This window comes from Panthera uncia, chromosome B1 (genome assembly GCF_023721935.1).
Source record: "Panthera uncia isolate 11264 chromosome B1, Puncia_PCG_1.0, whole genome shotgun sequence".
Classification (NCBI taxonomy): Eukaryota; Metazoa; Chordata; class Mammalia; order Carnivora; family Felidae; genus Panthera; species Panthera uncia.
The window spans coordinates 61,699,735-61,724,198 of record NC_064811.1 but is presented as its reverse complement, the minus strand read 5'-3'; the positions used below and the strand labels follow the sequence as shown (position 1 = coordinate 61,724,198).

Sequence of the window (24,464 nt, the reverse complement as noted above, 5' to 3'; positions counted from 1 at the left end):
ACAGAAGTTTACCTGCCAAGTGCTTTCATAATGAGATGGTAGGGAAATTTTTCCTGACTTGCAAAGCAAAGAAAATATTCTGAAAGATACTGTATTTTATAATTAAGGAAAACACAGCCATGAAAAGTGGGAACACAATATTGGTCAATTAATGAATAAACTGGGTGGGGATCAAACAAAAGACTAGTTGCAATAGTTTTAAGTTGTTAGCTTAAAATTGATCTATCCTTAATATTGGAACAAGTTATTAAAAAAAACATTTCTGGGCTGTTTTGTTTAGATTATTGCTTCCATTTACTTTGCAGGGTGTACTTAGTGCTAAAAAGGGACAGAGGGGGGAAAAAGGAGCAGAGAGTGATAATTAAAGCACAAAAATACTTAGATGACATTTTATCAAATATGTAGGAAGTTTATAAAAGTTTGCTTCTGCTGCATTTTTATGTTTTATTTTCTTCGACCAAGGTGTACCTATTGAATCTCGATCTTGCATCTAGCACTGCACCAAGTGCTCTACACGATTCAGTGGAGGTAGAGGCATGAAACTTAACTTTATGGAGCTTACATGCTCGAGACTAACTACATGAAGTGCCACAAAGAGAGAACAATACAAGAGGCTTTGAAATAAATTACTTAATTGAATGTGATCATGCATATTGACATAAGTGAAAAATAACAATTTCATAGTTAAAGCAATTGTTAGATTATAATAAGATGAAGAATGTATCTTGCAAGATGCTATTTTGTAACAATTGCCAAAAAATTGCCCTTGACCATATCTGCTAAGGCCACATTCTAACTCAAACAGAGGTAAGCAATCCATCAGAATTGTTTCCTAGAGTTTGTTCCGTGGAACGGTAGTATCCTGAGACGTCTTGAGAAAAAGGATTCCATGGTCAAATTTAAGAAATGTGGCATATCATGTCTCTTTCTTGGGCAATTATAGTAACATTTGCATATTAAGGTGCTGAGAAATCCTGCAGCAAAGAACTCATGTTAAAAGTGTACAGTCCTATACATCCCAAACTTATTTGACTATAGAACCCTCTTTATTTATAATCACCGAACCCACTTTGGCAAACGCTGTGTTAAAGGATACACATGAAATACTCAGGATTTGATGACTTGGAAAAGCAAACAAAGTAAACCTAATTTGCACTTGGACAAGGGGTTTATTTATCAATATTCTGAATAGCATCCAAGGCTCTAGTGGCCTAGCCTCTGCAGAGCCATAAGAAGTGAAAACAGATATGACTCTAGGCGCTTGAGAAATAGTATAGACCTTTACTGTGTGTGTGTGTGTGTGTGTGTGTGTGTGTGTGTGTGAAGGGTTATATAGCATGCCACGTAGAAGACTTCCCACTGATTTTCTCTAAATATCTACATTTTCTACATGTCTACATTCACCCAGTCATTAAAATATCTCTCCTGCTCTATTTTTATACATGTTTCTTCCACTATTTTGCTGCTCAACCCTGTTTGCTTTTTTCTTCATCTCCACTTTTTTTTTGACCCACCTTGCAGCTGGTAGTGACTGCTAAGACTTGAACCTAACTGGTAGCTATACTATTCCATTGTGAGGCAGTTGTTGAACTCAGAATCTCCAGTCCTCTTGTTTCTCTTGCTCTCAGTGGAGGGATATAAGGGGAGCCCCTTGTCAGTCCTCTTCTTCCTTTTACTCTCAAAGCTTTTCTTATGAGGTTTTACAGAACATTTTTAGTGATGAGTTCCCCATTATCTAAGACAACACTTCTAATTGCATCGAATGTCCCTGAAGGTATTTTAATTTTTAAAGTAGTGCTAACAGTTCTCCGTTATATCTGATTGCAAGCCAATTCCCCAGGAATATCTACAAAATTTTTGCCAGATTCAGATCTATAAAATGGCTTCTATTCTGCATTTAAACTTAGAAAGGATTTCCCCTTTCTACTTCAAAAAGATGATAAATTAACCAGAAAATTTGCTTCCTCACTCAAAGCCACAGAAGTAGAAGTCGATGAAGCTGAAAAATTAAGAAAAGCTATAAAAGTGGTTGAGTCCTTGTGTAGGAGATAATGGCACCCCAGGTAATGGAAGAGGACATAGTGCCATAGATGGAGAGAAGCCAGGGAAATGCTCCATAACCCATGCCCTTTTCCCCCTACCAACTGGGTCTTAGAAGGCGATGTAGGCCCAATGATAGGCTGATATCATCACAGTGTTTAAGTCTAACTGACATAAAGAAGGGATAGCAAAAATGCTGCAGACCCTCAACCTCTGGGCATTTCTTCACCCTGACCTTACCTCCTATATCCTGAGAACTGTGTGGGGTGAAAAATGCTTATTTGAGACTTAGCCTATTAAATCTGATTTCACACAAGGTATATAAAAATGAAGTGATTAAAATAGAAAACTCAGTAGTAGAGATGAATTCCAAAGTGCATGCAGTTGAAAAACAAATAAATGATCTAGAGGGTCAAATTAATTAAATCTCCCATAAAACATCATACAGAGACAGAGAGAAAGAACTGGAAAATATGAGAGAAAAAAACGAAAAGATTATAGTTGTAATGTAAACATCTGTATTTTTACAAATATTTTTAAATGTTTATTTATTTTTGAGAGGGAGAGAGAGAGAGAGAGAGAGAGAGAGAGAGAGAGAGAGAGAGAAACAGTGTCAGTGGAATCAGGCAGAGAAAGAGGGAGACACAGAATCTCATGCAGGCTGCAGGCTCTGAGCTGTCTGCAAAGAGCCCAATGTGGGGCTCAAACTCATGAACCATGAGATGATGACCTGAGCCAAAGTTAGATGCCCAACTGACTGAACCACCCAGGTACCCCTAAAAATCTGTTTTATTGTACAGCTAAAAAGATAATAAAAGTATATATACAAAGGGGAAAAATATTTGAGGAGATAATAAACCAAAAAGGCCCTAGATTTAAAGAAATCAAAAGACCTCAGTTTGCAAAGTGTGATTATAGAAGTCCCTAGATGCATTATATGGTAAAATTTTAAAAATAAAAAATAAAAATAAAATTCCCAAACTTCAAGAATAAAGAGCACCTAATAAGAACCAAGAATCAGAATTACAACAAACACATACTGGAGACAAGAAACTATTTTGAAGTGGTAAATGTAAAGAATATCACAACCACAGTTTTATAACCAGCTAATCTGTCATTTAAGTTGGGAGTAAAATAAAGATATTCTCAGGTGTATATGTCCTTCCAAGGTTTGTCCTCTTTGTAAAATTTTTAGAGGGTTTACTATTAACTGTAGTAAGAAAAATGTAAAGTGGCAAGGAATTAATCTAAGAAAAATGCACAAGGCCTTTTTCTTTCTTTTTTTTTTAATTTTCTTTTTTATTTTTTAAAGATTTGTATCCAAATTAGTTAGCATATAGTGAAACAGTGATTTCAGGAGTAGATTCCTTAGTGCCCCTTACCCATTTAGCCCATCCCCCCTCCCACAACCCCTCCAGCAACCCTTAATTTGTTCTTCATATTTATGAGTCTCTTCTGTTTTGTCCCCCTTCCTGTTTTTATATTATTTTTGTTTCCCTTCCCTTATGTTCATCTGTTTTGTCTCTTAAAGTCTTCACATGAGTGAAGTCATATGATTTTTGTCTTTCTCTGACTGACTAATTTCACCTAGCATAATACCCTCCAGTTCCATCCACATAGTTGCAAATGGCAAGATTTCATTCTTTTTGATTGCCGAGTAATACTTCATTGTATATATATACCACCTCTTCTTTATCCATTCCTCCATCGATGGACATTTGGGCTCTTTCCATACTTTGGCTATGTTGATAGTGTTGCTATAAACATGGGGGTGCATGTGTCCCTTCGAAACAGCACACCTGTATCCCTTGGATAAACACCTAGTAGTGCAATTGCTGGGTCATAGGTAGTTCTATTTTTAGCTTTTTGAGGAACCTCCATCCTGTTTTCCAGAGTGGCTGCACCAGCTTGCATTGCCACCAACAATGCAAAAGAGATCCTCTTTCTCTGCATCCTCGCCAATATCTGTTGTTGCCTGAGTTGTTAATGTTAGCCATTCTGACAGGTGTAAGGTGGTATCTCATTGTGGTTTTGATTTGTATTTCCCTGATGATGAGTGATGTTGAGCATTTTTTCAAGTGTCAGTTGGCCATCTGGATGTCTTCCTTGGAGAAGTATCTATTCATGTCTTTTGCCCATTTCTTCACTGGATTATTTGTTTTTTGGGTGTTGAGTTTGATAAGTTTTTTATAGATTTTGGATACTAACCCTTTATCGGATATGTCATTTGCAAATATCTTCTCCCATTCTGTTGGTTGCCTTTTAGTTTTGCTAATTGTTTCCTTTGCTGTGTAGAAGGTTTTATTTTGATGAGATCCCAGTAGTTCATTTTTGCTTTTGTTTCCCTTGCTTCCAGACACGTGTTGAGTAAGAAGTTGCTGTGGGCAAGATCAAAGGGGTTTTTTCCTGCTTTCTCCTAGAGGATTTTGATGGCTTCCTGTCTTACATTGAGGTCTTTCATCCATTTTGAGTTTATTTTTGTGTATGGTGTAAGAAAGTGGTCTAGGTTCATTCTTCTGCATGTCGCTGTCCAGTTTTCCCAGCACCACATGCTGAAGAGACTGTCTTTATTCCATTGGATATTCTTTCCTGCTCTGTCAAAGATTAGTTAGCTATACGTTTGTGGGTCCATTACTGGGTTCTCTATTCTGTTCCATTGACCTGAGTGTCTGTTCTTGTGCCAGTACCATACTGTCTTGATGATTACAGCTTTGTAGTATAGCTTGAAGTCTGGGATTGTGATTCCTCCTGCTTTGGTTTCTTTTTCAAGATTGTTTTGGCTATTCGGGGTCTTTTCTGGTTCCATACAAATTTTAGGATTATTTGTTCCATCTCTGTGAAGAATGCTGGTGTTACTTTGATAGAGATTGCATTGAATATGTAGATTGCTTTGGGTAGTATCGAGATTTTAACAATATTTGTTCTTCCTATCCAGGTGCATGGAATATTTTTCCATTTTTTTGTGTCTTCTTCAATTTCTTTCACAAACTTTCTATAGTTTTCAGTGTATAGATTTTTTGCCACTTTGGTTAGATTTATTCCTAGGTATTTTATAGTTTTTTGTGCAACTGTAAATGGGATTGATTCCTTGATTTCTCTTTCTGTCACTTCATTGTTGGTGTATAGGAATGCAACCGATTTCTGTGCACTGATTTTTATACCCTGGAACTTTGCTGAATTCATGAATCAGTTCTAGCCATTTTTTGGTGGAATCTTTTGGGTTTTCCATATAGAGTATCATGTCATCTGCGAAAAGTGAAAGTTTGACCTCCTCCTGGCCGATTTGGATGCCTTTTATTTCTTTGTGTTTTCTGATTGCAGAGGCTAAGACTTCCAATTCTATGTTGAATAACAATGGTGAGAGTGGACATTCCTGTCTTTTTCCTGACCTTAGAGGGAAAGCTCTTAGTTCTTCCCCATTGAGGATGATATTAGCGTTGGGTTTTTCATATATGGCTTTTATGATCTTGAGGTATGATCCTTCTATCCCTACTTTCTTGAGAGTTTTTATCAAGAAAGGATGCTGTATTTTGTCAAATGCTTTCTCTGCATCTATTGAGAGGATCATGTCGTTCTTGTCCTTTCTTTTATTGATGTGATGAATCACTTTAATTGTTTTGCAGATATGGAACCAGCCCTGCATCCCAGGTATAAATCCCACTTGGTCGTGGTGAATAATTTTTTTAATGTATTGTTGGATCCAGTTGGCTAATATCTTGCTGAGGATTTTTGCATCCATGTTCATCAGGGAAATTGGTCTATAGTTCTCCTTTTTAGTGGGGTCTCTGTCTGGTTTTGGAATCAAGGTAATGCTGGCTTCATAGAAAGAGTTTGAAGTTTTCCTTTCATTTCTATTTTTTGGAACAGCTTCAAGAGAATAGGTGGTAACTCTTTCTTAAATGTTTGGTAGGATTCCCCTGGAAAGCCATCTGTCCCTGGACTCTTGTTTTTTGGCAGATTTTTGATTACTAATTTGATTTCCTTACTGGTTATGGGTCTGTTCAAATTTTCTTTTTCTTCCTGTTTCAGTTTTGGTAGTGTATACATTTCTAGGAATTTTTCCATTTCTTCCAGATTACCCATTTTATTGGCATATAATTGCTCATAATATTCTCTTATTATTGTTTTTATTTCTGCTGTGTTGGTTGTGATCTCTCCTCTTTCATTCTTGATTTAATTTATTTGGGTCCTTTCCTTTTTCATCTTGATCAAACTGGCTAGTGGTTTATCAATTTTGTTAATTCTTTCAAAGAACCAGCTTCTGGTTTCATTGATCTGTTCTACTGTTGTTTTTTTTGTTTGTTTGTTTGTTTGGTTTTTTTTTTTTGGTTTTGATAGCATTAATTTCTGCTCTAATCTTTATTATTTCCTGTCTTCTGCTGGTTTTGGGTTTTATTTGCTGTTCTTTTTCCAGCTCCTTAAGGCATAAGGTTAAGTTGTGTATCTGAGATCTTTCTTCCTTCTTTAGGAAGGTCTGGATTGCTATATACTTTCCTCTTATGACCACCTTTGCTGTGTCCCAGAAGTTTTCGGTTGTGGTGTTATCATTTTCATTGACTTCCATATACTTTTTAATTTCCTCTTTAACTGCTTGTTTAGCCCATTCATTCTTTAGTAGGATGTTCTTCAGTCTCCAAGTATTTGTTACCTTTCCAAATTTTTTCTTGTGGTTGATTTAGAATTTCATAGCACCGTGGTCTGAAAATATGCACGGTATGATCTCGATCTTTTTGTACTTACTTAGAGCTGATTTGTGTCCCAGTATATGGTCTATTCTGGAGAACGTTCCATGTGCACTGGAGAAGAATGTATATTCTGCTGCTTTAGGATGAAATGTTCTGGATATATCTGTTAAGTCCATCTGGTCCAGTGTGTCATTCAAAGCCATTGTTTCCTTGTTGATTTTTTTATTATATGATCTGTGCATTGCTGTGAGTGGGGTGTTGAAGTCTCCTACTATTATGGTATTACTATCAGTGAGTTTCTTTATGTTTGTGATTAATTGATATATATATTTGGATGCATCCACATTAGGCACATAAATGTTTACAATTGTTAGGTCCTCTTGGTCTATAGACCCCTTGATTATGATATAATGCCCTTCTCTTGATACAGTCTTTATTTTAAAGTCTAAATTGTCTGATATAAGTATGGCTACTCCAGCTTTCTTTTGTTGACCATTAACATGATAGATGGTTCTCCATCCCCTTGTTTTCAATCTGAAGGCGTCTTTAGGTCTAAAGTGGATCTCTTGTAAACAGCATATAGATGGATCTTGTTTTCTTATCCATTCGGTTACCCTCTGTCTTTTTATTGGAGCATTGAGTCCATTGATGTTTAGAGTGAGTACTGAAAGATATGAATTTATTGCCAGTATGATGCTTGTAGAGTTGGAGTTTCTGGTGGTGTTCTCTGGTCCTTTCTAATCTTTTGTTACTTTTGGAATTTATTTATTTTTCTATATGCTTTTACATCTTTTCTCCCCTCAGAACGTCCCCCTTAAAATTTCTTGCTGGGCTGGTTTAGTGGTCACAAACTCCTTTAATTTTTGTTTGTCTGGGAAACTTTTTATCTCTCCTTCTATTTTGAATGACAGCCTTGCTGGATAAAGAATTCTTGGCTGCATATTTTTCTGATTCAGCACATTGAATATATCCTGCCACTATTTTCTGGCCTGCCAAGTTTCTGTGGATAGGTCTGCTGCAAACCTGATCTGTCTTCCCTTGTAGGTTAGGGACTTTTTTCCCCTTGCTGCTTTCATGATTCTCTCCTTGCCTGAGTGTTTCGTGAATTCGACTATGATATGCCTTGTTGATGGTCGTTTTTTGTTGAATCTCATGGGGGGTCCTCTGTGCTTCCTGGATTTTGATGTCTGTGTCTTTCCCCAGGTTAGGAAAGTTTTCCACTATGATTTACTTATATAACCCTTCCACCCCTATTTCTCTCTCTTCCTCTTCTGGGACCCCTATGATTCTGATGTTGTTTCTTTTTAATGAGTCACTGATTTCTCTAATTCTTAAATCGTGCTCTTTTGCTTTAATCTCCCTCTTTTTTTCTGCTTCATTATTCTCTATAAGTTTGTCCTCTATATCGCTGATTCTCTGCTCTGCCTCGTCCATCCTTGCTGCTGCTACATCCATCCATGATTGCAGCTCAGTTATAGCATTTTTAATTTCATTCTGGCTATTTTTTACTTCTTTTATCTCTGCAGAAAGGGATTCTAGTCTATTTTCGATTCCAGCTAGTATTCTTATTATCGTGATTCTAAATTCTGGTTCAGACATCTTGCTTGTACATGTGTTGGTTAAATCCCTGGCTGTCATTTCTTCGTGCTCTTTCTTTTGGGGTGAATTCCTTTGTTTTGTCATTTTGAAGGGAGAAAATGTATTAATGAGGTAGGAAAATTGAAATTAAAGAAATTAAAATAAAAAATATTAAAATTAAAAATTAAAAATACACACACACACAAATCGAATAAATAATGCTAGATCCTAGGTGTATTTTGGTCTGGGTTTTGAAAGTGGTTTTACAGATTAAAGAAAAAAAAAGAGGGGGGAGAAAAAGAAAAAAAAGGAAATCGTTTGAGAATTTGAAAAAATGAATACACTGAAGTAGACTAAAATGAGATGATGGGGGTAAAATAGAATTTGAAAAAATATACACAAAAGTAAAGAATATAGTAGAAAAAAATTAAAGAAAAATATTTTTAATAAAAATTAAAAATAAATAAGAATTTTTTCGTTTTCTGTATTTAAGAAAAAAGAAAAAAAGAAAAGAAAAGAAATTGTTTGAAAATTTGAAAAAGTGAATACACTGTAGTAGACTAAAATAAAATATGGGAGTAAGATAGAATTTGAAAAAAAATTACATAAAAGCAAAAAATATAGTAATAAAAATTAAATAAAAATATTTTTAAAAGAAATTGAAAGTAAAAATGAAGTTCTTCTCTTTCTGCATTCAAGAAAAAGAAAAGAAATGAAAAAGAAAAAAAGAAAAAAAAGGAAATTGTTTGAAAATTTGAAAAGGGGAGTACACTGACATAGACTAAAATAAGATGATGGAAGTAAAGTAGAATGTGAAAAATTTTACATAAAAGTAAAAAATATAGTAATAAAAATTAAAAACATTTTTAATAAAAGTTGAAAATAAAAATGAACCTTTTCTCTTTCTGTATTCAAGAAAAAGGAAAGAATTGTAAAAGAGAAAAAGGAAAAAGAAAAAAAAAGAAAAAAATTAAACAGATGAACCTTCTAACAGATTTTATTAAGACTGAAATTGCTTGGTTTTCCCCTAGAAGTCAGTCTATGTAGCTCTTTATAGTCCATAAATTAAGCTGGCAGTGAGGCTTGTGGTCTTCAGGAGCGAAGTTGGCCCAGCTGGGCGGGGCTCAGTGTAACAGCTCCACTCTCCACTAGATGGCACTGCCAGCCTATTGGGGTGCACTGTTGCAGTGATCATAGGTGCATATGCGCATGCATGGGAGCGGTGAAAATGGCTCCACCCAGCTACCCAGTCTGTTCTCCCGGGTCAGCAATCCCGCACCGGTCCTCTGTCTTCAGCTTTCATCCACTCCCCGCTTTTTCGCTCTGTGACCAGGCCCCATGCAGTACCTCTCTCCCGAGTTTTGTCTCAGGTGCAGCTGTTTTCCCCAGCCCCTTACTTCTGAAGGACTGCAGCTTTGATCCGTTCCGTCCCTCTCCAGGAGGGTCTCACCAAGCAATGGCCGAATGAGCAATGGCCGAATGTCGGCTGCACCCATGAACGCCTGCTGGACCCTGTTGTTGCTGGTGCCCCGAGACTGCGGCCAGGTGCCAGCCTGTCCCCCAAAAAGTTCACAAGACAGTGTAGCAGCAGCATTTCAGGGATTATGGAAAATCACAACACACATCTGGCACCAGGCTTCACCCTCAACCACCTTGCCCCAGCACCAGCGAATGTGGCTGCCTTCAAGGGTCTGCTGGGACCAGGTGGCTTCAACAGTCTCTACCAAATGTCCTTCCAGCAGTAGAACCACTTTTCCCCTTGTGGCCCGAGAACGTCCCGGACCCCACTCTGTTTATGGGGATTTGCCCTTCCCACCAGAGCACCACCAGGTATCGAGCTGCAGAGTTGCAGCCTTTGCGCTCTCCTTGTTTACAGTTTTAATGTAATTTAAACCCTCTCCTTTCTCCTTTCTCCTTTTTCCCTTTTTAGTTTAGTCCCTGTGGCTGTTTCCAATTTTCCACTTTCTCTCCAGCTGCTTTGGGGGAGAGGTGCTTTTCCCATATGCTCCCCGCTTCCCCAGTCTCTATCCTTTCTTCACCCGCAAAAGGGGTTCCCTACCTTTCGCGGCTTCTTGCTCCCCAAGTTCAGCTCTCCATGCCATGTACCTGCTGAATTCTGTGGTTCAGGTTGTGCAGATTGTTGTCTTAATCCTCCAATCAGTTTTCTAGGTGTGTAGGATGGTTTAGTGTTGGTCTGGATGTATTGCATGGACGTGAGACACACAAAAAGCTTCCATGCTGTTCCACCATCTTGGCTCCTCTGCACAAGGCCTTTTAAGAGAACAATTTAAAGTTATGCTATGTAACATACAGAAATATTGGCATACGTGAAGAGATATTCCCTATTCTTAGATAAAACAAGGTAGTATTATAAATATTTTAATTCTCTCTAAGGTAATTGATAAATCCAGTCTAATTTCAACTAAAATTCTAACAAGTTTATTGTAGAAAATTAACAAATTTATCCTAAATTTAGAAAAACAAAGATCCATGGAAGTGGAACAAAATAAAGAGAAAAGAATATAATAGAATGGAGTCAAGAAATGTTACACACGAGTATTTGTTATATGATAAAAGTAACTTCACAATCAATGGGGAAATTATAGACTGTTTCCAAATAAATTTGTGTAAAGTAACTTACTATATAGAGAAAAGGTTGGGTACCTGCCATACAAAATATAAAGGTAAACCCCAGATGTATTAAAAACATAAATGTGGGGTGCCTGTGTGGCTCAGTTGGCTAAGTGTCCAACTTCAACTCATGTCATGATCTCACAGCTTGTGAGTTCGAGCCCCGTGTCGGGCTCTGTGGTGACAGCTCAGAGCCTGGAGGCTGCTTCAGATTCTGTGTCTCCATCTCTCTCTGCCCTTCCCCTGCTCACCCTCTGTCTCTGTCTCTCAAAAATAAATAAACATAAAAAAAAAACATAATTGTGAAAAAAAACATAGAGCTGATAGTTGAAAGCATAGGAGAAAATTTTTGTAATTTTTGGAATAGGAGAGGTCTTTCAAAAGAGTCTAAAGGCACAACTGTAGGGCAACATGTTGATGGAATTGACTTCATCAACTGCTCCATGCAGGACACCACAGACAACGTTCATAGACAGCAAATTGGGTTGACATTGTCTGTGGCAGTCATGTACCAAGGGTGTGAAACAGGATGGTTAAGGGTGGAGATTAAATCTGAAGGCACAGAGAATATCCAGAACACTCTTTCTTTTTCTCACTTCCTTTTGTTCTCATATATGTGTACATATATGTGTTGATTGAGTTTATTATACAAATTTTAATAACTTGATATTTTAACAATTTTGCATATATTTTATAATTTTTATTGTAGCTGAAGAGTGTGCCAGTAAAACAGCTATTTAGTCAGCAGCTGTAATGAGATCTCTCGCAATGCTATTCCTTTAGAGTCACGAACCTTAGCTTTGTAGGTTCAATAATGATCTTACCACTGTAACTCAAGAACAGTCGGTCTCTTTAGAACAGGTTCTTTCCAAGTAAGAGACTGACCTAATAACCAGAATGTCTCTTAATTTTTTAACAGTTATGAAGGGGACAACATACTTTGTGGTATTATGATAGGGAAAGGTAGGATAAAATAGGCAGAGAGAGAAAGGTTAGGACCTGAGGTCTCTGGGTGGGGAAAAATATTTTGGAATACTTCTGGGAGCATTTGGGCACAGCAAATCCCCTAGGGTGTAAGGTTCCTCTTAAGAATGTAACAGACACCACCTACTCCCCCTCAGGTTCCTCTTAGGAATTTGACAATCAAAATACGTCAAAAACTAAAAAAAGTAAACCATGGAACTTATTTTATATGAGGGAGAGTATGACCATAGTCTGACTACTCACACAATGGAGTTGAGCCAATCATTAATAGGCAACCCAGCACCTAGAGTTATCCAGCCAGTAAGGGTAGAACCTGAGAAGGAACAAGGGGGAACAAAAGGGGGGCCGATCAGAACCTTATGAAACAAGGACCCTTGCCTATAGTTGTGGGCATTCACCTTTGAATGCCCCCTCTCTGTAAAGAAAGCTTTCATACTATTCTTACTTTCTAATCTTATACTCTAATAAACTTTTCCTGCTGCTTATTTTATTCTGTGTCCACCTCTTCATTCTTTCAAACGGTGAGACAATGAACCCCTGGTATTGAGGTAAAAAATCCTGCAATAGTATCATTGATAATTAACTTCCTCATACCAATGGGTTAGTTTACAATGATTGAAATAATCATGTTTACTCTTCTGAGCAGCATCTTTTAAGCATCAAGACACCTGGGATATCAAAATAGGTAGGAGTAGAGAGAGGTTCTGTGCAAGCCTGATAAACCCCTCTTAAGTGATCTATGACCTTCTTTCCCCGCAGATTCAGTCTCTCTCCTGTGGACAGTGCTGGAGGGATAAACTCTAGGAAACACTTGACTCTCATTTATCCATTTCCAGCTTGACCACTTTTCTTCTGTTAAATTGTCCATTGTTTTGGAAACATGAATATCCTAAGCTGTGCAGTATGGGAAGAAAATGGAAGCCATCACAGTGACAATGTTTCCTTGGCTTAGCTATCCCCACTTACTGTGAGATCTCCTGCCCTCTTCTGCAGAGTCTCTTTGACTTATTGCAAATCTCATGCCCTCTCTTCTAAGAGTTCCCAGGATACCACTTACATATGGTTATGAATACATTTTTACAACTTCTGGTGACCTCTGAGGTCACTACTGCTCCTAAAACTGAGGGCTGCCATCCACAGAACTGATGTCTGCACTAAGAGTGCTATCCCTTACTCAAACGTTGCCTTCCATTGCTACTGAATTAGTTGGCACCTCTAAGCCACAGGTACACTTGGGATCATGCTGAGCCTATCACATAAAGCTCTGTTGCTGCCATCTGGGAGTTGGCTTGGTGGTGTCATTGCTATGCCTTTAACGTTGGCTGTCTATTATAATGCCCTGGCTCCAAGTTGTACTGGGTCTGTTCTGCTATTCATTGAATCCAGGTGAATCTCTGACTTCCACATCTGTGTCATACTCCTATGCTGTTCCCAAAACAGCATGGCTTTATGATTCTAACAATATAAATAGATACTTATGTGCCCAATAGCTTGCAAGTGTGGACATGACTCCAAGGGGTTTGGATCAGAGAACAAATTCAAATGCTCAGACATGAGTTCTCCTTCAGCCTGATAATATTTTTATTGGATAAAATTTGTGCCTTTATTCTCTCCTTCCTTAAAGTGGGTTCTTTCCTAGAAGCTCCTTCTTTAGTAGATAGTCAACATATATGTGAAGAAGTCTGAATATGGGTTTAGGCTCAGCAGGCACCACACCATTCTCTGGCTCCACCCCACCCAATAAATACACAAATTCTTATATGTTAACAGTTTTCTGGAAAGCATTTTAAGGAGACTTCTGAATTACCATTCTGTCAATTTTACTGGAAAACCTTGCTTTTATTCCCATTATCTTTCTAATCTTATTTTTGTTTTCTGCTTTTTTTCCAATTAATATTATGTCATAAATAATTCTTATGTTGTTACATAGTTTTTGTTACTTTTTTTCCCAATGGCTGTATAATACTCATCAAATAGTTGTAGCATAATCTACTTACCATTCTTCTATTATTAGAAATTTGTATTGCTCTGTTGAGTTGTGTGTTAGAATAAGCTAGGTTATGCCATGGGCAACAAACAGCTGCAAAATATAAGTTGTTTAAGAGACAAAGATTTATTTCTTGCTAATGCAAAGTCATCTGTAGATCTAGATGGCACTTCAGGGCACCTGTCTTCTGTGCAATGGCTCAACTATCTAGGCTGCTTTGATGTGGTTTTCTTTGAGTAAGAAGCTTTCTCTCTAATCACAGAGTAGGAGAAGAGGGCTATAAAGTTTGTGTGGGCTTTCACTGCCATACCCCAGAAGTAATACATATGTACTTCCTTCACAGCCCATTGGTCAAAACTAGTTACTTATCCCTCTCTGACTGCAAGGGTACTAAGCACACCGGGAGCCAGTAGAACAAGCCAAGCATGGAGTGAACCAATGGACTAGGGGGCTGAGCATGGAGGGTGTCTAATAGACTATTGGGTAAGCATTACTGTCTCTGCCACAGGTTGTTTATAAGACTTTTTTTTTTAATTTTAAGTAATCTGTATGCCCAACATGAGGCTAAAACTCATGACCCAGAGATCAAGAGTCACATGCTCTACTGACTGAGCCAGCCAGGCAAGACCCCCCTTTTTAAGACTTTTATTATTTGCATTTATTTTTTTCCAACTTTATTGTGGTATAATTGACATATAACATTGTATAAGTTTAAGATGTACAGTGTGTTGATTTGATCCATCTATGTATTTCAAAATGATTACCACCATAGTTTTAGCTAACATCTCCATCCGGTCACGTAATTACTATTTCTTTTTGTGGTGAGAACATTTAAGATCTACTCTCTTAACAACTTTCAAGTATATAATATGATATTATTAGCTATAATCACCATGCCATATATTAGGTCAACAGAACTTGTTAATCATATAGCTGGAAATTTTTACACTTTGGCCTCCATTTCCCCATTTCTCCCACGCCCGAGCCCCTGGTAACCATCACTCTATTCTTTTTGTTTCTATGGGTTCAGCTTTTTACATTTCATTGATAAGTAATATCATACAGTGTTTGTCTTTCTGTGTCTCACTTATTTCACTTAGTGTAATGTCCTCCAGATTCATCCATGTTGTCACTAATAGCAGGATTTCCTTCTTTTTTGTGCCTGAATAATATTCATGTGTGTATGTGTGTGTATAATACAATATAACATATTACATATTCTTTATTAATCTGTTGATAGACACCTGGGTTGTTTCCATATCTTTGGTTATTATGAATAATCCTGCAATGAACATGGGGGTGCAGATATATCTTTGAAACCCTATTTTCATTTGTTTCAGATATTTACCCAGAAGTGAGAATGTTGAATCATATGGTAATTCTATTTTTAATTTTTTGAGGAATCTTCAGACTGTTTTCCATAGTGGCTGAACCAATTTACATTCCTACCAACAGTGCACCAGGGATCCCATTTCTCCACACTCTTGCCCACACTTGTCATCTCTTGTCGTTTTGATGATAGCTATTCTAAAAGGTGTGAGGTGGTACCTCATTGTGGTTTTGATATGCAGTTCCCTGATGATTAGGGAATGAGTATATTTTCATGTATCTGTTGGCCATTTGCACATCTTTTCTGAAAAAAATGATCATATTCAATTGTTTGGTTTTTGCTATTGAATAGTATGAGTTCTTTATATATTTAAAATTTTTTTTAATGTTTTTATTTATTTTTGAAGGAGAGAGAGAGACAGAGCATGAGTGGGGGAGGAACAGAGAGAGGGAGACAGAGAATTCGAAGCAGGCTCCAGGCTCTAAACTGTCAGCACTGAGCCTGACGCAGGGCTTGAACTCATGAACTGTGAGATCATGATCTGAGCCGAAGTCGGACGCTTAACCAACTGAGCCACCCAGGCGCCCCTAGCTCTTTATATATTTTAGATATTAACTCCTTATCGGATATATGATTTGCAAATTTTTGAGAAAATTCCACAGATTGCCTTCATTCTGTTTATTGTTTCTTTTGCTTACAAAAGCCTTTTAGTTTGATGTAGTCCCCCTTGTTTGTTTTTGCTTTTGTTGCTTGTGCTTTGGTGTATATGATCATTTCTGACCACAGTTTGAAGTAGCAGTTGAAATTCGATAATAGTTTGGTCTTAGGGAACAAGGAGAAAATAAAAACAACAAGAACAACAACAACACAAAACAAAGTGGAATATGGACCATATATGTGTCATGAAGTCCTTTTGAATACTTAACTCTGGAGTTTGAATCCCTCTAAGATTTTGTGAAATCCATTTTAGGGAAAATTGAGGTTAGGAATGATAATAAGATGCCCATTTCCTCAGATTCAGTTCTTACTGGGCTCTTTTCTTGCATGTATTACATAAATAACCTCTCTCCACACAGGGCTGTTTGCTGTCACACTTTTTCTAAAGTTCCTTTTACCAGGCTGAGGAGGGATACAAGTGATGCCAAAGTAAGGAAAATTACCTTTGCTTCTAATTGGCATTACATGGTAGAGAAGATTTATTGAACTATTTACAAGATTAATTGAAAATTAAAGAAAGACAAATGTGAGAGTTGTTTTTTCTTTCCAAGAAGAAAAGCTTATGAGTTGTTTTGCTTTGTTTCAAGTTGAATAGTTGCACATTTTTTCTAGAGTGTCAAGGTGCTGAACACCATTCAGGAGAATAATAAGTACTTCTTATGTTAATTTCGCTCTTCCTCTCAATAGAAGCTTAACTTTTAGTTGACCACTTAGCACCTTGCTAAAATACTCATTAGTAGTTACAAGTGATAAAGTGACTAAAATCTGACCTATGCTATATAAATGGAATTTCTTGTAAGTCACCTGAAAGGTGTTCAAATGGTTTTTTTCCTTCCTCTATCCTGTTGCTGGGAACATGGACATATTGGCTGGATATCTATCTGCACATTGGATTATGAGAATGAGGGCAACAGTTTAGGGACGGCAAAGAAGCCAGAAGGAGCTGGAGTCTCTAATGACTATTTAGGTGATGTCTAAGTTTGGGACTGTCTATTCTGGACTTCTTTTATGCGAAGGAAAAAGAACTATCTAGCTCTCTTGAGTCACTTTTTCTAATATCTGTTACACAGGCAAACCTAATCATAACTGATACAAATATTGAGATTATTATTTTTATAAAGCAGTCATTTTTTTAAATGTTAATTTATTTTTGAGAGGAGAGACAGAGGATCTGAAGTGGGCTCTGCGCTGATAGCAGAGAGCCCAACACGGGGCTTGAACCCACGAACTGTGGGATCCTGACCTGAGCCAAAGTCATATGCTTAACTGACTGTGCCACCCAGGTGCCCCAAGATTACTTTTTATGTTTAATACAAAAAATATAGAATTTATTTGCAGTAGCTTTTATTATTATAATTTTTAATGAAGTGCATGGGAGAAAGATATCTTCAGTTTCTAAAAAGTTAGTTAATGAAATCCATATTAAAAAAATGAATCTTGACTTCTACCTGACATCTGACACAAAATTCAATTTGAGGTGAAAAAGGCCGAAACAGAAAAGCACATTATCAATTTTTAGGAGAAAACACAAGAGAATACCTTTGTGACTTGGGAACAGGCAAAGATTTCTTAGAACAAAAAATCAATAACTATAAGAAGAAAAGCTGATTCAAATTATATGTTATCAAAAATTTAAAACTCAACTTAGTCTCATCAAGAGTCATCCCTATAAAAGGAAGAGTAAACAAGCCACAGAGTTAGAAAAGATATTTGCAAAACAAATATCCCACAATGGAATGGTTTCTAGGATATGGAAGGCACTCTCGTAATCCAACAATAAAAGGCAATAAAAACGTGAACAAAGATTTGAATTGACACTTCACAAAGGAAAATAATGAATATCCATTAAGCACATAAAAGCTGTACAATATTATTAGTCATCAGAGAAATAAAAATTAAAACTATAATACTGTACTACTACCCATACACTAGAATGGCTAGAATTGACAACACTGACAATACCAGGATTTGGCAAGAATATGGAGCAACCAGCACTCTTGTACATTTTTTGGAATGGATGTGAAAAGACACAAACATTTTTATTTCTACCCAAGAAAAAGAAAAACAGGCATTCACAATTAGACTTGTATGACAATTTTTTAGCAGTCTTGTTAATACTAGCCCCAAATTGGCTATTTGGAAACAAACTATTAACTAGTGAATGGTATATGCATAAAATGAAATATTACTTAGCAATAAAAAGGAACAAATACAGATACAGGCAACAAAGTAGGTGAATACTAAAAACATTATAAGGAGTGAAAGAAGCTTTCTTTGTGAAGTGTCTGTTTAAGTTGTTTGCCCATTTTTAAGTTGGGTTACATGTTTTCATATTGAGTTGTAAAGTTCTTTATATATTTTAGATAGAAGTTCTTTGTATTGTGAATATTTTGCATACCAGCATTTGGCATATCTTGGTGAGTATGTTACATACACTTGAAAGGAATGTGTATTGTACAGTCAGTGGATATATTATTCTGTAAATGTCAACTAAATCAAATTGACAGTGTTTTTCAGATTTTCTATTTTCTGCCTGAATTTTATCAAAGTAGATAAAAATACTTTTTTATCAAAGTAGATAAAGTTCAGTAAGAATATAAATACAATTTGTATTCAGTAAGAATAAAATAAAATTGTTCCGAGACAGGGGCATTCATATAGCCAACTATGACTGCAAATTTTTCTTTTTCCCTTTGGATTTCTCAGTTTTGTTTCACATTTTCTGAATATCTCTTATTACGTGCATAAACATTCAGGGTTGTTATGTCTTAATAAACTGCTCCTTTTATCATTATGAGATATTTCTTTTTATCACCAGTATTACCCTTATTCTTGAATTGTATTCTATCTGATATTGATATAGTCCAATCAGCTTCCTTTTGCTTGCTGTTTGCTGTTATATATTTTTCCATCCTTTTAATTTTAATCTATTAGTACCTTTACATTTTAGGTGCATATTTTCTAGACAGTGCTATGGACTAAATTGTGTTCCCCAAATTCATATGTTGACTGTATTTGGAAATAGAGCTTTCAAAAGATGTACTTACTGTTAAATGAGGTCACAAGGGTGGGGCCCTACTCAATTGGACAAATGTCCTTACAAGAAGAGGAAGAGATAATAGGGATGTTTGAGCACAGAGAAAGGTCATGTGAGGTCACAGACGAAGGTGGTTATCTGCAAAAGAAGGAGAGAGGAGTCAGGTCTAAGAACTGTGGGAAAATAAATTTCTATTGTTTAAGCCTCCTCAGTCTGTGGCATTTTGTTTATGCAGCCCTAGTCGACCAATGTAGAGAGCATATAGTTTGCTCTTGTTTTTTAATCTAATCTGTGAATTGCTGGTTTTTACTCAGAGCGTTGAGACTTTACATTCAATATAATTTTTGGTTTGGTTTGAGTTATGCCTACATCTTGATATTTATTTTTCACTTGTTTCTTCTGATTTTTAAAATTACTTATAGTTCCTTTGTTGCTATAGTAGTATTATTACTATATAGTGTACTATAGATTACTATAGGATTACTATAGTAGTACTCTACTATATTCAGCATACAATAAAAAATTACTGTACATGAAAATAAACAGGAAAATGTGACCCATAGTAAAGAAATATCTGTCATGATTAAAAATAAAAGTCATGTGTTACTTTTAAATTATAACTTTTTTTTTCATAGAAATAAAGAAAACTGTAGAAATCTCCTACCAGCATTCAAGATTTTCTGACTAGGACCACATAGCAAGTCAAAGCTGGATCTCAGATACAACTCAGAAATATGTTCTGTTTTTCTGATATATTGCAGTCTATAATCATGGTATAACATCAGACTCAATTATATATGTAAGCCCAGTTTCCAAATTGAATAAAAATTCAATTAAATTATCACTTGAAACATCATTCTTTAAATTACTATAAATCCCTTTTTTTCTGTTTCTATCTTCTACTCTATTTTCAGATTTTTCTTTGAAAAATCTCTTAAGTACTTCAACTTAAAACTTTTATAATAAGCCTCTGATTTTATCGAACTATATTCCTTTCTAACATTTTATAATGAAACAATTTTAATCTATTGCTAATTGTGGTAAAATGTATATAGCATAAAATTTACCATTTCAAACATTTTTTAAGTGTACAGCTCAGTGGCATTAGTTACAAATAGTGGTTTATACATTCAGTTAAATACTATTCAAAAATAAAAAAAACAGGTGTTAAAACATGGATGAATCTTTAAAATATTGTGCTAGTGATGTTAAATTTATGTTAAAATCCTGTTTTTCTCTTAAACCTTTAACGTTATCATGTGCTAATTTAAAAAAGGAAATCAATGCTATAAAAAAATCCACTTTAATCCCATTTTACCTAAGTGAAATTCTTCAAATAATCTTATATGTGAACAGTAGTTCCAGAGTTGTTGCTATGTTCCCTAATTTTATAAGTTCCTTTATTTAAATGGGAATTTCAAAGGGCATGGGAGAGAAGAGCGTCTAGCTCCCATATTGCCTGACACTATTGTGTTCTAGCAATGTTACTTTAAGCAATATTTTTCCTTCAGAAATTCTAATTCCACATAGCAACAGACTGTGACTTTAAAGGATTTAATCCAAATGTGTGAGGCCCTTTCAGAATGGTTTTGTGGCCTTTTGATCTCAAAAAAAAAAAAAAAAATGAATACATTAGCTTTTAAAGTACCATAGTCAGGTGGTATGATATGAATATTGAATTAAACTCAAGATGTACAGACCTTAATTGTCGTATTTTTCAAGAATTATTAATGATATGGGAAAATATTTATAATATGATAGAAGCAGTAGATAGCCTAGTGTCTTAGGGTAAGTTACTCAAATCTCTCCAATCATAATTTTTCCCATGAAAATAATGTTTAGGAAAATTAAAAGTTAGTATAGAGATATTTATCATCCTATCTCTTTTACAACCATGAAAAGTTCAGAAGAAAGAAATAGTTGCTGTAAAGCTTTTTTTTACACAATGGACATTCCACAGTGTCTAGATCCAAATACAAATCTAATCTTCCCTAAGTCCTACCATTCTTATAAGATGGTGTAGATTGTGGTGGTTAGGAGGTTCTAGAGCTAGGCTTGGGTTTAAATATTAGCTTAACTGCTTATTTGTTGCAAATCCTTGGTAAATTCTTTAAAGTCTTAAATCTAAATTACTGAAGTTTAAATTCTGAGGTTACTTATCTGTAAAATAGGGGCGATAATAGTACTTTCCTCATAGGACTGTTATGACAATCAGATGAGTATATACAAAACACTTCGAATAGTGAGTGGCACATAGTAAGCTTTAAACAAATATTAAGTTTTAAAATAATAACGGCCCAATCATGCATCTTTATGAAGTTCTAGTTCAGCAGCTTCTAAAATGGGGCCCAGTGATCCCTGCCATTCTTCATTCATACTCATGTGTAATCCCCTTCCCTTTAGTGCGGGGCTGATGATTAACAGAATATGGGAAAAGTGATGGGATATCACTTCTGAGATGGAGTTATAAAAGATTGTGACTTCTGTCTTGCTTGAATTCTCTTTTTCTGACTCTTTTCACTTACTTGCTCTGAAAACTGCCATATTGTGAGCTGCCAACAGCTGGTAAGGAACTGAGGCCCCCAGTCCAACAGCCTGCCAGGAACTGAATCCTGCCAACAAGCATGGAAGTGAGCTGGGAACAAGGCTCTTCCCTATTCAAGTCTGGAGATGATTGCAGTCCTCTGACACATTAAATGGATCCTCGTGACAGACACTGAGCCAGAGGACTCAGCTAAGTTGCATCTAGATTCCTGACCCTAGAAACTGTGGCATAATGTTTGCTATTTTAATCCACTAAGTTTGGATAATCTGTTAGGCAGTAATACATGACTAACACTAAGACATATTTTGGTACTAGAAGTGAGGTGCCTTAGTAACATATATTTTAAAAACTTCAGAGCTTCTTTGGGACCAGGGAGTGGGAGGAGGCTGGAAAGATTTTGAGGTGCATAATAAAGGAAACCTAAGTTGCCTTGAACAAATGACATTAGGAATCAGGACCTTGAGGATGCTGCCTGGGAGGGATCAAAGAGAAGTGAGAAACATGCCATTGGAAGCTGAAAGAATCCTTGTTATGTACTGGCAGAAAAACTGTCGTTTGCATTTCTGTGGGAAGCAGAAAAAGTGCCCATGAACTTGGTAATGTAAGCTGAGGAGATTTCCAAGAAAAGTGTAGAAGGTGCTTTTTGCTGCTTATAGTAAAATGCAAGAGGCAAGAATGGTTAATCAGAAAAGAGACAGAGATGGACGATTTTGAAAATCTCTCTTCCTCTCCAGAGAACAAAAAATGCTAAAAGTAAGAAATGGCTTCTAAGTACTATCAAGAAAAATAGTCTAAAGATAAAGCCGAGGAAGTAGCTGTAACATGTTCAGACTTCAGAAAAATTAAAGGACCAGGCATTATTCAGTGCACAAAAGTCCACTTAAAGAGATTAAGCATGTATTTCACAGGACTTCTCCAACAGTGGGCCTACGAGAAGCTTACCCTTCTCAGACTTTTCAGCAGGAGCCCAGTACAGCAAAGAGCTTATCTAGATTTATGGGTGCAATATTTGTCTAATGGTATGAACACCAATGCATTTCACGGAAGCCCTACAAAGTTTTTAGAATGCTGTATCCACATAAATATTGCTGGCTTGGACTAAAAGGGGCAGAGACAGGACAAAATGAAAAGAGGCAATTGGCCCTCCAAAATTCTACCAGTGGGAAGCAGGCAAAGAAAATTATTCAGCCACAAACAAGTGCTACTTTCGTGAAAAAGGAAGGATGACTCAAAGGGTGGAACAGTAGCCCAGAGAGTAGAGCTGAGAGCCATGGAGAATTATTCTTGGGCCTTGAAAACTAATGGAGGAACATAGAACATCCAACAGTCCCCTTATTGGATTTCAGAATTGTTATGGACGGTGACTAATTTGTGTATTTCATTTCCTCCCTTTTTTTGGAGCAGGAGTATCTATAGTGATTATTTTATGCCTGCACCATCATTGTATTTTGGGTGCATATGAGGCAGATAACTGCATCTCTAGTTTCACAGATCTACAGATTTAGAGGAACTGTACTCAAAGGAACTGTATTTAAAGAGATACACCCAAGCAATCTCATCCACACGTGGATCTTATTTGGATGAGAAGATTATGGATTTTGACACCAAAACACACTGCTCAGGTAGCTGTTCTCTTTTATATTCTCATTTACTGAAGCACTTATTGAATGCTTACTGTTTACAAGTCTCTGAGTTACATTCAGGGTATTCAAAGTTAAATAAGACATGGTTCCTTGCTTAAAGTCTGGTGAGTAAGACAGAGAGATAAACCCGAGATACTATCATAGGGAAGTAAGTACTCATAGTGATATGCACAGCATGCACTGGGAGCAGAACAATAGCATCTAAATTAGGGAAGCCAGGGAAGGAGTTCTGATGAGGCGATCACCGAGACAAGTCCTGAGGGACAAGTAGAAGCTATTCGTGTTGAACTGTGTGAAATTTCATTCTTGTAGTGTAGAAATGGTTGCTTATTGGCAATTTAATGTGGTCCAAACTGGTAGGTAGGTGAGGAATATTCTAAACAGAGAAGACTGCCAGTTGAATATGATAAATTCAGCACAAATAGGCTTATCCACACTTGGACTTTTTCTCTTATGATGAGTTCATTGTTCCTGCTTTTGTCTATTATTGTATAAGTTACTAGCTCAGGAGCTTGAGATGTTTCCTGTGCAGACCTTGGAGCAGACATTGTGTGAAACATCCCAGAGTCCCACACAGGAGCAATCAGGGTGAATTTTGTCTGATTCTATTATCACCACTTCAATGTTGACAGGAGAGAGCTGGGTGCTCTCTATACACAGGTGGTACATTTGTCCTGGAAGGGAGAACAGTTCCAAGGAAAAGCAACCATTGTGGGGAAACTGTTGAATATGCATTCCAAAATATCCACCATATTATCATATCCCATGGTCATTAGCCAGCTTCCAATAATTCCATCCTTAGTATTATTGTGAGGAGGCTGAAAGTGGATGAAATGCTGATCATTGAGTCTCACATTTTTTTTTCTGAAGAATATGAATCACAAATGACTTTGCACTAATGGTATTTTTAGAGTGGCTTCATATAATTTTCATTGAATAGACTCTTCACCCTGTTAATAGCTTTGTTTGGCTTAAGAAAACTGTAATGAATACACTGGATTTTTTTGTTTGTTTGTTCATTTGTTTTTGTGATTTTCTTGGGAGTAGTTAAAGGAAAATGGGTGGTTTTGTTTTTCAAAATGGGGTAGGGTTTGCAAAAAAATGCAGGGAGCAAGAGGACATATATACAACAAAAGGGAGCCATAATAAAAATATTGGGAACCATTGACCAAGGGGAAGAAAAACTGTAACTACCTTGGTTCTCTGGGGAGGGGGGATCCTCCATACCCTGGGGGATGAACTTATAGTTTTCAAGGCTGAAGAATTTCCTTTTTTTCTCACTTTTTT

The 24,464-nt window shown here is 36.5% G+C and overlaps 1 protein-coding gene across 1 annotated transcript in view; it reads left to right on the top strand.

Moving 5' to 3' along the window:
• The window catches only part of CNOT6L (CCR4-NOT transcription complex subunit 6 like), a 182,774-nt gene extending 162,995 nt beyond the window's left edge, over positions 1 to 19,779 (top strand). The window contains exon 13 of the transcript XR_007458117.1: positions 19,625 to 19,779. The gene's annotated coding sequence lies outside the window, so the exon portion shown is untranslated. The remainder of the gene's footprint in view (positions 1 to 19,624) is intronic.
• Positions 19,780 to 24,464: the final 4,685 nt, after the last annotated feature.